A 17710-nucleotide genomic window follows, 5' to 3' on the forward strand; every position below is an offset into this window, starting at 1 on the left:
GTGACAAACACTATTACGCATGAATACTGACATTGATTTTCTTAATGTTCATTCACCCTTTACTAATGTCCTAACGAAATAAGCCTAGTTTATATAATAAAGAAAATTTGCATTAACCATGATTCGAAACCGGAATCCGGGTTCTTAACGATATCACTACGGAGTGATGTCGTCAGGTTAGTGAGATTTCATTATGTATTTGTTTATATTTAAATATCGATTTGTAACCATGCTAGAAGACTATATATTTTTAGGGAGTGAAGAGTTATTATTTTTTAAAATTGACGCCAATGCTATGCTAGTACTGCTAGTACTCATTTTAAATATCCTAGAAAGATGAAAAATTATAACTGGACTTTACAGTATATGATTACATGCATTTTATGAACAGCATATTTATATTCATATTTTAATGGCGGTGTGAGAGATTTTTCAAACATTGAAATATGCAACAAAATAATATTTTCAGAATCATTTGAAAATCTGAGAGAATAATAAAAATGTACCCTTTAGTTTTTACTTAAGTATTAGTAATATGAATTTTCTTTAAATGATATTCTGCTATATTCTTTAAGTCATAGAAATATAGACAGTTAAAATAACAAAAGATATACGATTACTTAACTGTGGTGAGTTTCTGAAATTCCGACCATGAGCTCAACCTTACTGACATCTTTAAAAGCTTCTACGTCTCAATCAAAAATATCAAACTGAAGCTGTTAATAAATAAGCCTTACAGAATAATCTTGTATATTAGCTCACTCAGTTTCTCTCTCTCTCTCTCTCTCTCCCTCTCTCTCTCTCCCTCACTCTCTCTCTCCCTCTCTCTCTCTCTCCCCCCTCTCCCCCTTCTCTATGTGTGAGTGTGTATACACACACACAAACACACACACGCACATATATATACACACACATACACGCACATATGACACATACATACACACGCACGCATATATATATATATATATATGTGTGTGTGTGTGTGTGTGTGTGTGTGTGTGTGTATGTATGATAAAATTGCACTATTCGCAACGTCATAAGATCTAATTAACGAACAAATTCCCAAGTAAAAATGTTGACAATCCCTACACCAAATCTCAGAAGATGTTTTGCAGCAAGTTCTAATGATTTAGCCGACTGGAAGAGAGATTTCCTAAAATATTTTCCCTTCCGTAAATTGCTATAAATTACCTTATATTTATGGTTTGTTATTTCTTATTACGTGATATTATTAGCTGTTTCCACGAGGCAGAATATTTTCTGTGGTTTTTAAGGTTGTGGCCTTGCAGAAGACTGCAATGTAACAATGAAATATCACAACTTATTTTCACGATTGAATTATGTCGCAATCTAATTTTCTTGCGGCGATAAGACTTAAAGCATAATGTACAACTGTGTTTGACATAAAGGCCCCAGAACTGTGATATAATGATGGTGGTTCTATGCTCGAGGGCAATTAGATATTATATGGCAACGAGATTTCAGTCAAATGGAGTTCTGTCAATCAATTATACATTTTTTAATATATATATATATATATTTGTATATTTAGCGACATTTTTACTATGTCCCGAAGGCTTTGGGAAATAAAATTAATGATATTCTTTGCGCAGAATTCCCGGCGACATTTTATAATAAGAAATCAAGGTTTTTCCATTGTTTCCTTATGCGTTACAAAGCAAAAATAAATAAGTCAGAACAAGCAAGTACAAGAAAATTAAAAAAGTAAACAGACAAATTATTTTCAAGCTTCGGGCTATAAAGGAAAAGTCATTTAAAAAACTGATCTTTTCTCGCACCACAGCATAAATCCGGACGGAAATACACATACAAATATGCTGCATGGACACGAAAATAAACTAGTTTGTGAAGCTGACTCATTCGCCGCACTGGTTTAGAGATCTTTCACCAAATTTAGGGATTTTACTTAATTTGAAGGATACCTGATTGTAATTTTCTAATTAAGTCGCAATATAATTACATGAGGTGTGACTCAGTAATAATTGAATTTTGACGCTAGAAACATGTCAGTAATGTATCACCAACTGGACTTTAAGGAGTCACTCTAAATCTATCTAAATCTCTTCGTTAGCTTGACTTACCGGCATGCCAGTAGAAAGTTTTAAAATAATGCACTGGTTGCGGGTATTATAAGTGAATGCACATACATCTTGTAGAAAACATAAAGTTTGTTGTAGTGTAAGGAAGAAAGAAAAAGAAGAAAGAAAGAATTAAAGAAAGCGGTTGAAGGAAGCAGATATGAAAATAATATAAAGAGAATTTAGTGAGATTGGAATTAGAAATGAGTTATATGGAAACAAAGAAAACCTAAATGAAATGGGAAAATGCACAACGAAACAAATAAGAATGGAAAGAAAATAATTTCTTTTATACAAAGAGTTTAATAGTGCAAACCATTTCCGTTAATTTTGTACAATTTAAGATACACGGTATTGGAGCTTTGGAGACATATTGATTCGAAGACGAATACAATGAAAAAGAATCAGCTGTCTTATTTTTTTCTGTATGAGTCTATTCTATATTTAAGTTAGAGCGACACTTGACAATCACATAGTATGTAAGCATTTGTGTGCATGTATGTATGTATGTATGTATGTATGTATGTACACACCCATACATATATATATATATATACATATTTACAGACATTTTGTTGGATGGTCGTTGACTGCTCAGGAGTTCATCCGCCCTTTGACAGGTCTTATTTTTCGTCCTGCAGGGTGTCCAACAACACCCTCCTCACCAAGCAAGCCTGGTGGGGTTGCCAGTTTAGTCGCCGACGACCCGACCATGCAACAGGTTGTACTGGATTACATGTTACCAGTAGCACTGAAGAACGACCTAAATTCTCTTTATATTATTTTCATATCTGCTTCCTTCAACCGCTTTCTTTAATTCTTTCTTTCTTCTTTTTCTTTCTTCCTTACACTACAACAAACTTTATGTTTTCTACAAGATGTATGTGACAAGAGAATTGACAAAACCAGGAATTTCCAAGGCCTCAGGTTTTATTTCGGAGATTTCCTTCTCCTAGGTAGATTACCAACCAAGGTTAAAGAGCTTCTACCTGCCCATGAGGTAAGCCGTCCCATTCCAGACACCTAACCGACACTCAGACACTCTGTAAAGTGATCAAATATCACTCCGGTGACCGATGTGGAGCAGCTCATCAAAAAAAAAAAAAAGAAAAAAAAAAAAGATAAAAAATAGTATATATATAAAATTAAAATTATTCATATATACATATTTACAGACATTCACACACACATACACACCGGTGAAAGTCTTCTTGGGCTAATAAGTGGGGGTAGTGCAGTGCAAGCTACACCCACTAAAAATTATTCATCTGCACAGGTACTTCCTGTACTCCAAATCTTAGTAAAATCATTCAATTGGTTGGTTGGCAGAAACCTAAAAATGCACCTGTAACTTATTTTAAAATGTCTGAAACAAATTCAGTAAATGACAAAAAAGGCTTGGGAACATCAGGGGAACAGGTTTGGCCCGGCAGGTGTCCCAGTGTATCACAGGCTGGACCCGGTCGTCATCCTGCCACTGTGGTCAAACAGTCCTCAAGAAAAAGTAAAAATAAACATCGTTTGAATTTTGGCTGTTGGAATGTGCGCACACTTCTTGATGATAATTTCACGAAGAGGCCAGAAAGGCGTACTGCACTTATTGCATGTGAGCTAAAGAAATATTCCCTTGATATAGTTGCTCTCACTGAAACTCGTCTCTCTGGTGAGGGTCAAGTAATGGAATCTGCTTATGGATATACTATCTTCTGGAAAGGCCTACCTAAGGGTCAGCGTAGAGAATCTGGTGTTGGGTTTGCTCTCAAGAATACATTAGTGTCCTCCATTGCAGAGCTTCCAAGTGGTATATCTGACCGGATCATGTCATGCCGTATCAAACTGACAAAAGGTAGGTTTCTTACCGTTGTCAGTATTTATGCACCAACAATGTCCCATTCTGAGGAAACTGTGGGACAGTTTTATGACAATCTAGCAAGATTATTGAGGAAAGTACCAATTTCTGACAAGCTGGTCATTTTGGGAGATTTCAATGCAAGAGTTGGAAGGGACTATGTTTCATGGCCTGTTTTAGGTCGACATGGGATTGGAAAATGCAATAGAAATGGAGTAGCTCTTTTGACGGTTTGTACTGAGAATGATCTGGTTGTCACCAACACTCTGTTTAAGCAGAAAAATAAATATAAAGCCACCTGGATGCACCCAAGATCTAAGCATTGGCATCTCATAGATTATATTTTGATTAGGAAATGTGATATGAAAGACGTTTCTAGCGTTCGGGTCATGAGAGGGGCAGAGAGCTGGACTGACCATCATCTACTGCGTGGCAAAATAGATTTTTCGATAAAACCTAAAAACCGACAGTCTGGTCCTAAGATACCCAAAAAGTTAAACGTTGCAAACTTTAAATTATCAAGCAACTTGCAAAGATTCCACGACGCTATAGAAAGTATTAATCTTGACCCAAACAATTTATGGGAAGATTTCAAAACAAAAGTATTTCAGGCTGCAAGTTCGTCAGTGGGATTTAAATCTCATAAATCCAGAGATTGGTTCTCAGATAGATCAGCAGAAATTCATGATCTACTTTTAGAAAAACAAAACTTAGGCAATACACTGCTCTCTCAGTCATTGAATCCCAACTCAAATGAAACTTACAGAAAGCTGAAAAGGAGGGTGCAAACTGCTCTAAGGAAAATTAAACAGGAATGGTGGAATGATAGGGCAAAAGGGGCACAAGAAGCAGCTGATAGAAATGATGCCAGTTGTTTGTATTCTTATGTTAGGGAGGTATATGGTCCAAAATCTTCTTCAGTAGCTCCAGTGAGAACAGAAGATGGATGTTTTCTTCTGACTGACACCGCTTCTATTCATAAGCGTTGGGTAGAACATTTCTCTGCACTTTTGAATAGACCATCATCCGTTAATATGAGGACGATAGAAAAAATTGAACAACTTCCAGTTATAGAAGAGATGGCATCTGAACCAACTCTAAATGACATTTATTTAGCTATGAATAAGCTGAATAACAACAAGTCTCCAGGATCTGATGGAATCTGTGCAGAAGTCTTGAAATATGGGGGTGACAAAATGATGGAACTCTTAAATATTTTAATTTGTCACTGTTGGAGAAGTGAGAAAGTGCCTCAAGACTGGATTGATGCCATTCTTGTCTCCTTATATAAATCGGGGCCAAAGGATCTGTGTGGTAATTTTCGTGGGATTTCCCTTTTGTCTGTGGTTGGAAAGGTGCTCGCCCGCATTTTGTTAGAACGTTTAAATACCTTTATAGTTCCAAGTATGGTGTCTGAGTCTCAGTGTGGTTTTCGTTCCTCCAGGGGCACAGCTGATTGTATCTTTACTGTCAGACAATTACAGGAGAAGTGCATTGAACAGAATCTTGCTCTGTACCATTGCTTTGTTGATTTGAGCAAAGCATTCGATACTGTTAATCGAAGTGCTCTGTGGCTAATTCTGGGGAAAATTGGTTGCCCAGAAAAGTTTATAAACATGGTCAAGGCTTTGCATCAGGATATGAGAGCTAGGGTTAATTTTGGTGGTAGGCTTTCTGAATCTTTTGCTGTGGAAAATGGAGTAAAGCAGGGAGACCTTGATGCACCCACCCTCTTTGCAATATACTTTGCCGTTGTGGTGTCACATTCCTTTCAAAACTCTGAGGAGGGTATCTACATAAAATATCGAACAACGGGGAATGTTTTTAATTTGACCCGACTGAAGTTTTAAACGAAGGTTTTTACTTCACTTATTAGGGAACTTTTGTATGCTGACGATTGCGATCTGGTTAGTCATTCTGAATCGGGTCTGCAATCCCTTGTATCTGCATTTGATGCAGCCTGTGATGATTTTGGCCTGACCATCAATCTGAAAAAAACAGTTGTGATGTATCAACCTGCGTATGGTGCTGTTTGTAACCTCCCTAACATTTTTGTTAAGGGAAAGTTACTTGAGGTTGTCAATTCATTTGTCTACCTGGGAAGCTCTGTTCAAGATGATGGAAATCTTGATACGGAAATACACCTGCGAATTCAAAGGGCAGCAAAAGCATTTGGTGGCTTGGAGTCACGCGTCTGGCGCCAGCGACATATAAATAACAATACAAAGCTGGCTCTTTACAAATCATTTGTCTTAACATCCCTATTGTATTCCTGTGAATCTTGGACCTGTTATGAAAGGCATTTTAAAATGTTAGAAAAATTCCACCAAAAATGCCTTCGTCATATTTTAAGAATTAAATGGAATTCTTTTACTCCAAACACAGATATCCTTGCATCTGCAGGCATCCCCTCAATTAAAGCCATGATTTTGAGGAACCAATTGAGATGGTGTGGCCATATTGTTCGAATGGCAGATGAACGCATGCCGAAACAGCTGTTTTATGGTGAGCTTGCAGAGGGGAAACGTTATCGGCATAAACCTAAAAAAAGGTTTAAGGATGGCATAAGGACTGCTATGAAGTCAATTGGAATGGCCCCAAAAGATATAGAAGTCCTCGCTTCAGATCGAGTTGGATGGCGAACAAGGGTGTGGAGTGGAGTGAAAGCATTTGAAGAGGCCAGGATGATGCAAGCAGGGCTCAAGAGACATTTAAGGAAAAATGTAAAGACTGAGAAGGTGAATGACAAGGACCTTTTTGTGTGCACAGTCTGTGACAGACCATGTCTGTCCTTGGCTGGCCTCAAATCTCACCTGCGAACCCATGGAAAACAGACCTCATCCAGCTATTCTGATTATATGTCTGTGCACACGTTTGAATGTGGTGTGTGCCAGAGGGTTTGCAAATCCAATGGGGGTCTTAAAAGACATGTTAGGATCCACAATGAGCAGAACTTACTTGCAGGTATTGGTAGTGCAAATCAGAGGTGCAATCTGTGTGGGTGTTTTTTCAAAACACTGTCTGGTTTAAAAAGCCACATCAGACGCCATGAAAGGGCTAAGGTGTAGGTGCAGGAGGTGGTCAAACTCTGTTTAAGGAGTAGACAACCACCATGTATGTATGTATGTATGTATGTATGTATGTATGTATGCATGCATGCTTGCATGCCTGTCTGTCTGTCTGTCTGTCTGTCTGTCTCTCTCTCTCTCTCTCGATCTATCTATCTATCTATATATATATATATATACACCCCCAGCATGGCCACAGCCTTAGAGTTGAAAGGTATAAAAGACTATATAACTCTGTGTGTGCGTGCATGCAAGTGATATGTTTAACGCTCCCTTTTAACTCTTTGAATTCTCTCTGTAAGTAAGATTCTTTTTCATTAATATATGAGTTGCTAAATATTGAATTTTGGAAATATCTCCAATATTTTCATTGTTTTGAGGAGACCGAATTTGCCAGATCCGCGTTAAGTGTTGGTGTTTTCTTGAGGGTTTTTTTCATAAATTTTATTATGCGTAGTGACGCTTGATCTGAATACTAAAAATGGATGTTATCAATAATAATAATGCTGTTTAGTTATAAACTGTGGAGGCGCAATGGCCCAGTGGTTAGGGCAGCAGACTCGCGGTCATAGGATCGCGGTTTCGATTCCCAGACCGGGCGTTGTGAGTGTTTATTGAGCGAAAACACCTAAAGCTCCACGAGGCCCCGGCAGGGGATGGTGGTGAACCCTGCTGTACTCTTCCACCACAACTTTCTCTTACTTCCTGTTTCTGTTGTGCCTGTAATTCAAAGGGTCAGCCTTGTCACACTGTGTCACGCTGAATATCCTCGAGAACTACGTTAAGGGTACACGTGTGTGTGGAGTGCTCAGGCACTTGCACGTTGATCGGATCAACTGGAACCCTCGACGTCGTAAGCGACGGAGTACCAACACAGTTATAAACTAATTACAGACCTAACATATTAATTAATTCCCTATAAGGTAGCGTGACTAATATAAATTTAAATAAAATTAAACGTAACAAACTTCTAATTTTCTCATTTGTATTTTTATACTACATATATATATATATATATATATATATATATATATATATATATATATATATATATATATATATATATATATATATATATATATAGGCGCAAGACTGGCTTTAAAGTAAGAAGGTTGTTTCCCAACCACATGTTTTCGTGTTCAGTACCACTGCGCGGAGCCTTGGGCAGGTGTCTTCTACTATAGCCTCGAGCCGACCAAAGCTTTGTGAGTGGATTTTCATAGACTGAATGTGTAAAAAGCCCGTCGAGTGTGTGTGTGTGTGTGTGTGTGTGTGTGTTACATCCTCGTAACATAGCTGTCTGGTCAAAGAGGCCGATAAAATAAGTACTAAACTTTCAAAAAAAAAAAAGATAAATACTGGGGTCGATTCATTCAACTAAAACTTCTCCAAGGAGGTGCCCCAGTCCGCAGTCTAACGAGTGAAATAAGTGAAAGACAAAAAATAAATAGATAACAATCATAAAAGTTTAAAGTGAAGAAAAGACTGCGTGCTGTCAGAGTCGTTAACACGCTGGACGAACTGCGTGGCAGTATTTCGTTCGCTTTCATGTTCCGAGTTCAAATTCCGTCGTGGTTGACTTTACTTTTCATCCTTTAGGAGTCGATAAAATAAGTACCAGTCGAGCACTGGGGTTAATGTAATTGACTACCCTCCTCACCCAAATTTCAGGCTTTGTGTCTATAATAGAAAGGATTATTATTAGTAGTAGTAGTAGTAGCAGGAGGAGAAGGCGGAGGGAAGAGGAGGGGAAGGTGAAGGAAGAAATAGAAAAGCAGCAATAGATAGAGGAGAAAATAGAGGAAGTGGATTATTTGTTGTGATTGTATAAGAGTTGGTGTAATATCAGTTGTAGTCGATGAAAGAGTGAGGAGAAGAGTAAATCCACATGAGGTGGTGTTACCAAGCAATCAACAACGAGTATGGGATTTGTGTGTATTTTTGTTGATATTTTTTTTTTAAGGTTTTTGCAAAATTCAAGCCGATCACTCACAAAGTGATAAGGTTTCTTTGTTTGAATGAAAAATGTTCTGGGGATTTGCGCATATGTGAATACGAACTAATGTGTGCATAATAAATGAGCATATGGGTGGATTTATTTGTACTCATGCAAAGGATGAGCATGTCTCATAAGTGTATAACATTAGCTTTTATGTGTGTATATGCGCATATGCACATATGCGATGGTATCTTTGTGTTAAAATTCATAAACTCAAATGGAGAGTCTCCTATATTCACCAGCGTCCCATCCGGGGTGGGGGTGGATATATATGCTTCAGAGTTCAAGAAACCGGGTTCATGAGACTATGGCTCAGGAAGGACCTTTGATTCGTTTTGATGTATGCTATGTCACCTTATGTTATGTTATGTTATGTTATGCTATGTTATGTTACGTAGCGTGCAATCCAGTGCATCCTGCAGCATGGTTGGGTCATTAGAGACAAAAGTGGTAACACCACCAAGCCGACATAGTGAAAAGGGAGATTCTTGAACACCTTGCGAAAAACAGAATCTGAGAGGGAATGAATGAACTCAAAACATCAACGGCCTTGAAATTTGCCATTACTTTTACTGTGTGTTAAGTTTTGAGGTGAGGTGTTTTGTCTGTCATGAATTTCTGTCATATCACGAAAGAAGTTACTGCATTATTCTTATTTTCGTGCTCCATGCTTCTTATACTTTCTAGGATATTATTACTTGTGTTTTTTGCATAAGTGAAAATGTTGATTCTCCTCGTTAATGTTACACAATTTCCATTTTCTTCGGACATCATTTGATTGCTGCTTTAAATACTTAATCCCAAAATGTACAAAGCTGAGCTATTTTAAATCCCAGTACTTCAGCGTTTTTATGAAGCAGATTGAATAACTTTCATATGCCATTTCATAAATATTTTGTATGTCTGATTCGTATCAAAAGAAGGTTTATTTTTTTTGATAACTTCTGCTCTTACATTATTGACGTTGGTTTCATATCTCTCATCGTCCGTACATTGTAATTATTCTGGCTTATATGTGGAAACTTTATTTATCTGTTTGAATATTGCTACGTCTCTGGTACACAAGTTTTCTTTTTCATGATTATTTGACCAGACTACTTGAGAGAACGAAAATTGTTTAGAATATTATTCTCTATAGCATGGCGAATACCATTTGATTAAAATAACTTCATTAAATTTCCAGTTACATTTATTATTGGCTAAAAACAGGAATCAACTGCGAATATATATTTACATTTTTAAACAAAAAATTTATACAAAAAGGTAAGAGCCTCACATTTTATTCCTTTTTTATAGGTACACTTTATCACACACACACAGCTTTCTTTTTGTTTCTTTCTCTCCCTTTAGCTATCTATCTGTCTGTCTGTCTGTCTGTCTGTTTGCTTGCATGTATGTGTATGTATATACATGCATATATGTGTGTGTGCATACACATTTATATATATGTGTGCGTGTGTATATATATATATATATATATATGTTTATTCATACATACACATTAAAACTATGTTTGTCTCTTTCTATAAATAAAATGATATATATTTGTGAAACAAACAAAACCTGCTTTGGAAACTGTATATATTTTGACGCTATCGAATATCTGCTAAAACACCGAAGCAGTATTCGCTAACATTGCATGGATATAAAATGTATGCTAAAATTACATATGTCATTACCATCCGATGAGAATACCTAAGCATGACTAGCTAAAATTACATCAGCTAACTATGAAGCTCAATAAATCATGAACTATTAATCTATAGAGAATTATAAATTCAATCCACGATAAGCAAAAACAGTAGGATAACATTTAACAATAGGTTTATTTACATTCTCCACCGGTCGATAAATCAATGTGACAAGCTAGAGCGACCATAATAGATTGTGCATACGATATCAGGCTTCGATTTTGACACCAAGAAAACGATACATACGTAAAATGACGAATACTATAAATAAAATCAAAAGAGTGAATGTCACTTAGACGAAGATTTACTATAATGCAAGCCAAGTTCTTAACTGGTATAGAAAGGATGAATGGGAAACTGGGGCCGCAACTTTGAACTCAGGCCATTAAAAGCTTGCTTCAATGTGTTCGGTTTGGGGTTTAAGTTAGACATGATCTGGACCAATCTTTTGTCGAAACATATCTAAGTTATCTAATAAGAAATTACTATAATGTGACACAGAGGCGACTCCAGGTCATCAACGTCACTCAGGCTGATCACAGATTTTGCATAAGATACATACCTGCTTCAAGAATTTCACGTTTTTTCGCTTTATTTATAGCCCCAAATGGCTTCATATATATATATATATATATAGAACTGTCTTTCTCCATTTCTAAGTTTAGGGTAAAAATAAAGCAACCCTGCAAAACACAACTGATCTTTACACACAGACGCAGAGCAATCAAATAACGACAACAGAGTGCACAACAAACATCAGCGATTTGACAGTCGCCTGCACTCTTGACAAGAGATACTAGTTAGTCTTTTACATACCAGGCTCGTTCGTATTAGCTCGAGTTGCTGGATAATTTTTCGTTCCTTTAAGAATATTGTAGAACGGAAACTTTTCGTAGATTTTATAGATTGGAATTTAAATCCTAATCTCTATAGAAATTTATTGTTTCAAGAAAACATTGAATTTGAATTACTTTTAATTTTTACGATTGTAGATAACAATTCGGGAGTGACTTCTGAGCCCGAGTCAGGCACGTGTGAACGATGTCGAGAGAACGTCTGCTACGAATGATATTTTTTGACCCCAGTCACCTCTAAGACGACCGCCAAACGCTGAACGAAAATAAATGAACTGTGACTAGGCTCAATAAAAGGAACCTGTGTTATTGGCTGCAATTACATATCTGAAGTTAGTGTTGGCAGAAATTAAATCAGCTTGCTAATACACGTTCACTTTATTAGATTTATACTTGGACTAAGCCGGAACAGCCCGAGTGCTGGAGTCGCCAATGATGTGACATAAGCTTTTTCATGAAATCTACTGTTAAACGTTGTCATATGTTATCTCTCTGGCCTCAGCAGACAAAATGGAAAAGGTGTTGTCCCGAAAGATCGTGAAGGAAATCCGCTGAAACAACCACTCTGACTCACGGAGCTCACACTTGCGAACAATTATTTCTGCCTCGATAGTGGTGAGCAGGAATATGGTCCGGGGGCCAAGAATGCCGGAGGTCTCCACTCCACAAGCCCATCCATAAACGTGTCGGAGAGCGACCGATATTTAGACAGCTTGGCCTAGACGCTGCAGGCTTCCCTTCCCAGCTCGAGCCAGCGAGACTAGAACGACGAGACGGCAAAAGGAAGGACGGTATGACAGTTTTCCCGTTCCGTGGTGGCATGTCCCTCATCTGGACTGTTACATGCTGTGACACCTTCTCCATCAGCAACTTAGGGCGGTTAGCCACCTGCCCCGGCTCCGCTGTCCATTAAAAGCTGAGTGAATATTGCAGGATATTTTGTCCAACACTATAACAGTTTTGCTAACCCAACACACTGAATTTGAAAAATTTATTAAATGTGTTAAGGTTTTTATATTATATGAACTCTACATTTATTTTGTTAAGCCTTTATTTTATATTTAGATTTCAAAAATAATTTTAATACACCATTTCGTAGGAGGCGTCGTAAATTCGCAACTTCAATATTGTTTTTTGTTAATATAAGCGGCTTATCTACAAAAATAATCGCACCGAATTAAAAAAAATAGAATCCAGACGAATATTATACATAATGTTTTGAAAGGTTCGCGTAAATATTTATTTGCACTGGAACTAAATTAATTCACCGCGCTCTTCTGGACGGGATCAAAGTCATCAAGAAAATTAATTACGACTTTAAAGGATTCTTTTCCTTTTCATTCTTCTTTTCTTTTTTTTTTCTTTTTTATTCTACCGATGAGTAAAATAAATGAAGAGCGAGCCGAACGGGATTTCTTCGTTACATATGCTTAAAGTAAATATGAAGTAGTGTCTATATGTATGTGTGCGTGCGTGTGTGTGTGTGTGTGTGTGTGTGTTCGTATGTGTGCATGCATGTACGTGTGTGTGATGTGTGTGTGTGGATGTGCATGTATGTGTACGTGTGTACATTATGAATACATTAACACATACATGCGTGCAACGCACATACGTATATATCAATTGGAGGAATTTCAACCATGTTTCGTGGTCTGCTACCACAACAGCTCATTTATAGGATCCAGTTAGCTGAAGACATCATCAGGAGGAACCACGTCCGGTTTCGGCCCCTACTCCTCTACCGTTTTGACGTGGCGGGGCCACCCCCTTTCGGAGGTGTCTTCAGTTCTGGTGTTGGGTGCATGTCTTCTTTCGCTGTTTGTGACTGTTCTAATTCAACTGTGGAATGTCCCTCGCTATGGTTATTTTCCGGAAGGTTCTCGCCACACGTCTTACGGTTCATCAACCCGCGTTGTTGATGTATATATGAATTACATGCGTGTGTATGTATTTATACATGTTTGCATTTATATATACGTGTGTGTATGTAATATATATATATATATATATATATATATATATATATATATATATATATATATATATGTATACACGCACACACATATATATGAAATATATATGTGTGTATGATATATACACATGTATGTCAATATTCAGTTTTATTTCAAGATGTCTTGCCAATAGAGAAAGAGCCGGTTTCTAAACTAGATTCAAGGCCCCCATCATTGGAATTTCAGCAACATCAATAGGGAGTGTATGTATGTATGTATGTATGTGTGTAGGCACAATGGCCCAGTGGTTAGGGCAGCGGACACGCGGTCATAGGATCGCGGTTTTGATTCCCAGACCGGGCGTTGTGAGTGTTTATTGAGCGAAAAATACCTAAAGCTCCACGAGGCTCCGGTAGGGGATGGTGGCGGACCCTGCTGTACTCTTTCACCACAACTTTATCTCACTCTTACTTCCTGTTTCTGTTGTGCCTGTAATTCAAAGGGTCAGCCTTGTCACACTGTGTCACGCTGAATATTTCCGAGAACTGCGTTAAGGGCACACGTGTCTGTGGAGTGCTCAACCACTTGCACGTTAATTTCACGAGCAGGCTGTTCTGTTGATCTGATCAACTGGAACCCTCGACGTCGTAAGCAACAGAGTGCCAACAACAATGTATTCATGCATGCATACGTGCAGATTTGTATTTTTGTCGTATGTATGTCTTCTCATGCATATACTTGTATATCTAGATATGCTCATATATACTTAAATGATAAACTTCTCGAAAGTTATACAGATTTTTACAGTTGCAGTGATGGCTTGGATGTGTAGTCTGCTAATCAAATACCTACATCAGGTATTTGGTTGATATTTCCTGTTCTGGATTGCAAACGCATACCCTTCAAAGTAGGGGATAATAATCCGGCTGTTGGTCCACCAGAGACTGCTTTGATGATCAATATTACTATCACTTGGAGTTTTACAGTTCAAGTGATGGCTTGGATCTGTAATCTTCGAATCAGCTTTCTCCTTTCTGGTTTTCAGAAGCCAAATTTCTCAAGACTGGTACTCAGGCAGTGTGTTACATCTCCCAGTGCTCCAGTAATTATAGATATAAACACAGAATCACTGGTTCAGTATTTGCAGGATTTGCTTCCGTTCCGGAAGTGGTAAAGCGCTTGCGCAATTACAAAAGTACGTAGAATCATAAAAATGATCGGATCATATAACGAAATTACCTCCAATCTTCTCCACATGAACTCCAAGGCGGGCTATTATAAATCAAACATCACAAAGGATGGAGTCCGTTAAATACATCGTCGGTTATTAGCCGTGTATGCATCAAGTAAAATTTAACATCGTGAGCAAATGCATCGTTTTTATTTTCTTTCTGTTGAGTAAATACGGCACTAAATATTATTTAAAGTATTAATTCTTCCATACATTAAATATTATTTAGATATTATATAAAGTATTAAAAAGTAAACATGTCATGTTAAGATTAACTCTATTCGAAATATAATTCTCAACATCCTGTGTGTTTGTATGTATGCGGATTTTTCTCCGTAAAATGTAAATATCAGAGAGACAATCTTTTGAATTTTTCTGAAAAAGTATTCGACTTGCCAGATTTATTGAAGTTAAATGTCACAGACAACAATAACAAGCTGTATAATTTTGATCGTTTTTGAATTAACGAAAGTTGTATATATAACTTTCGATAGGTAAAAAGCGTAGCTATAGTTATCGTATGTTAAGAAAACTGAAAATAATACGACTTGATTTAGTGAACATAGAAATTTTGTATATTAATCTTTGACAGACAAGTAGATGTACTGAAGTGAGATGGTAGCGATATTGATAATAACCCGAGTAATTTTGAACATCGGTCCGTGTATTCAGAAAACTCAAGAGCATTGTTTCCTTTGGTTTTTACATACACACATACACACGCGCGCACAGATACGTCAGCAATGTGACCACACACACGCTGATGGTTATTTCTTTTCCTTCTTTGGACTTTCCCCTTTCTCTTTTCCGACAAAGAGCTATGCTCGAAACGTTGAACTCTCTCTTTTCACCGTGCGTCAAGCTAATATATTCCTTGTGCACGTCCTCTTGTCCCTTAAATTTATTATTCGTTTTTTTTTCTTTTCTAGTTGATTGTTTATTTGAATTGGCTATGTGTGTGTGTGCGTGTGTCTGTGTGTGTCTGTGAGTGTCTGTGTTTGTGCGTGTGTGTGTGTGTGTATGTATAAATTTCAAATTTTGGCGCAAACCCAGCAATTTCAATGGAGGGTAAATCGATGTCTTGCGAACTTATTCCAAACGAGCAAGGAACCTCTGTAACATTGCCAGGTCAAGGACATTTGGAAGTTGTCCAACGTTCTCAACCCGAATGTACGATGGAACAGGCTGTCCAGTTGAATATACCCGAGACCTAGAGTCGCCCCCAGGCCATCTCACATTCGGACTCTACCAACGCACTATATAAAATTCGTGTAGAACCCCCACCGCTGACGTTGCCCGAGCGCCGGTATAGCAATAGGGCCTTACAGCAATCTTTATGCCATTCACTCGACCTCAGTCAACGAAAATAACAGGCTTCCTGTTCGCAAAAGCTTTTGAACTCGGGGAACATTTGTCTGGCCAGCGGAGACCACACCCGTTCACCATCCAGGAGAATCCAGAGATGCCGCAACCTAAACGCATGCCTGCGCATCATTAACCAAGGCATCCCTAAACCTCCCTTTAACGACTTTTGACAACAGACAGAGTGTTTCACAAGTGGCGACCTGCCCTTCTACAAAAAGCGAAAGAGCTGTCTCTCCAACCTGATCAACCACGAATCCGGACAGGGCACGACGGTCAGGCGGTAGGTAATGACCGATGCGATAAACACATTGGCCACCTCCACCCTCCCTTTCACCGCCAAGACCAGGTCTTGACTGCTGCAACCACCCTGCTCGAAACCTCCCTCCAGTTCTTTTCTTTCTGGAGGCCTGGTCCAAACCAAACTCCCAGCAAGTTAACCGGTCCCTCTGTCCAGCGCCCAACAACGCTGTCTGAAGGCATTGACTTGCCAACCCAGGTGCCGAGCTGCAAGCCGAACGACTTTTCCCGGTTAATCTTTGCTCCAACCATCGTCTCGTAAACCTCAATATCCTTACCCACTTCACGTAGGCGTGCTAATGTAGTTACCCTGATAGTGATATCGTCCGCGTAAGCTGTAACAAACTCCTCTAAATCTGGTTCTCTCGGGATGCCACTTAACCTTCGCAGTAGGGGGTCAATAGCCACCACATACAAAAGTGGTGAGAGCGGATATCATTGACGAACCGAGCGTCTGATGCAGAACGGCTTCGAAAGGAAACATTTCACCCGAACTATCGAGTCAATGTTGTGATACAAAGCGATAAACCACCTGAGGCAGCCAAGGCCTAGGCCGAACCGCGCAAGTACAGTCGCCAGGTATCGATGGTCAACCCTATCAAAAGCTTTAGACTGGTCCAAATGTACTAATGCCCCACCTTTGCCAGATTTATCACCAACCCTCTCTATGGTATAGCGAATAAGGTGGAGATTATCCTGAATGGTTCTGGCTGGGATGGCAAATGTCTATGCCTCCCCGACTATACCATTCGCGACACACGCAACCTTTTTGCTAAGACCTTGGCCAAAATCTTCACTTCTGCGTTTAACAGAGTGATGGGCCTGAAGTTATCTAAAACGTCCTCCTTGTCCGGGTCCTTTTTGACCAACGTCACTACTCCCCGGCGCACAGATCTGGGGATGAACCCATTCTGTTGCCAGTTCGTGTACACGTCAGCCAGTAGGTGCCCGAACAAGTCTAGCATACATTTATACAGTTCGTACGAAAGACCATCAAGTCCCGGCGACTTACCGCTTTACAGTCGGCCATAGCCTCCATCACCTCCACAGGCGTGATTGGCCCTTCGCAAGATTCCGCACCCGACCCCGAGGGGCACAGCAGCTTGGCAAGAAAGTCCTCGAGGACTCCCCCACCATCAGGACCGCCATTACCCCCGAACAGCTGGGCGAAATACTCCCGAAAGGCCTCACACATTTCCTCGGGTTCGTTTACCAAGACACCATTTTGATTCGTCAAAAACCGAATAGTGGAACTATTTCCTTGTCGAGCGTTCACCACTCGGGCCCATCCAGCGGCCTTAATTC

The 17710-nt window shown here is 38.8% G+C and overlaps 1 protein-coding gene and 1 long non-coding RNA gene across 4 annotated transcripts in view; one reads left to right on the forward strand and one right to left on the reverse strand.

Moving 5' to 3' along the window:
* Positions 1 to 740, reverse strand: part of LOC128247361 (uncharacterized) — a 287988-nt gene extending 287248 nt beyond the window's left edge. For 2 of the 3 annotated variants that reach the window (XR_016241623.1, XR_016241621.1), the window contains exon 1: positions 626 to 740. This is a non-coding gene — a long non-coding RNA (uncharacterized LOC128247361). The remainder of the gene's footprint in view (positions 1 to 625) is intronic. The other variant, XR_008263764.2, reaches the window with a different exon arrangement.
* LOC106876273 (uncharacterized) overlaps positions 1 to 17710 on the forward strand; it is a 292167-nt gene that overhangs the window by 85852 nt on the left and 188605 nt on the right. The gene's annotated exons all lie outside the window — the stretch shown is intronic.

Source organism: Octopus bimaculoides, chromosome 1, assembly GCF_046866305.1.
Source record: "Octopus bimaculoides isolate indiv1 chromosome 1, ASM4686630v1, whole genome shotgun sequence".
NCBI lineage: Eukaryota > Metazoa > Mollusca > Cephalopoda > Octopoda > Octopodidae > Octopus > Octopus bimaculoides.